Raw genomic sequence first — 303 nt, 5'->3', positions numbered from 1 at the left:
AAAATGACAAAAATTATATAATTCTAAAATTAAAAAAAATATTAATGTAATAATGAATGTGCTGTCAATTATTTTGCTGATTTTACTTACTGTCATTGTTTTTTCTTTTTTGTTATTGTTCATTAATCTTAATTTCTTAATTTTCATCTTCTCTGTAGTATCTTCTCTAGATAAAAAAAATCAATAATAATAAAATAAAAAAACAAATTATTTCAAAAATGATGAAAAATTCATTTTTAAATTAATTAATTATATATACATTATACACACACACACACACACACACACACACATAACGCTGAG

The sequence above is a fragment of the Sinocyclocheilus anshuiensis genome, unplaced genomic scaffold (genome assembly GCF_001515605.1).
Source record: "Sinocyclocheilus anshuiensis isolate Anshui unplaced genomic scaffold, SAMN03320099.WGS_v1.1 scaffold914, whole genome shotgun sequence".
NCBI lineage: Eukaryota > Metazoa > Chordata > Actinopteri > Cypriniformes > Cyprinidae > Sinocyclocheilus > Sinocyclocheilus anshuiensis.
Note: the sequence above shows the minus strand (reverse complement) of the source record.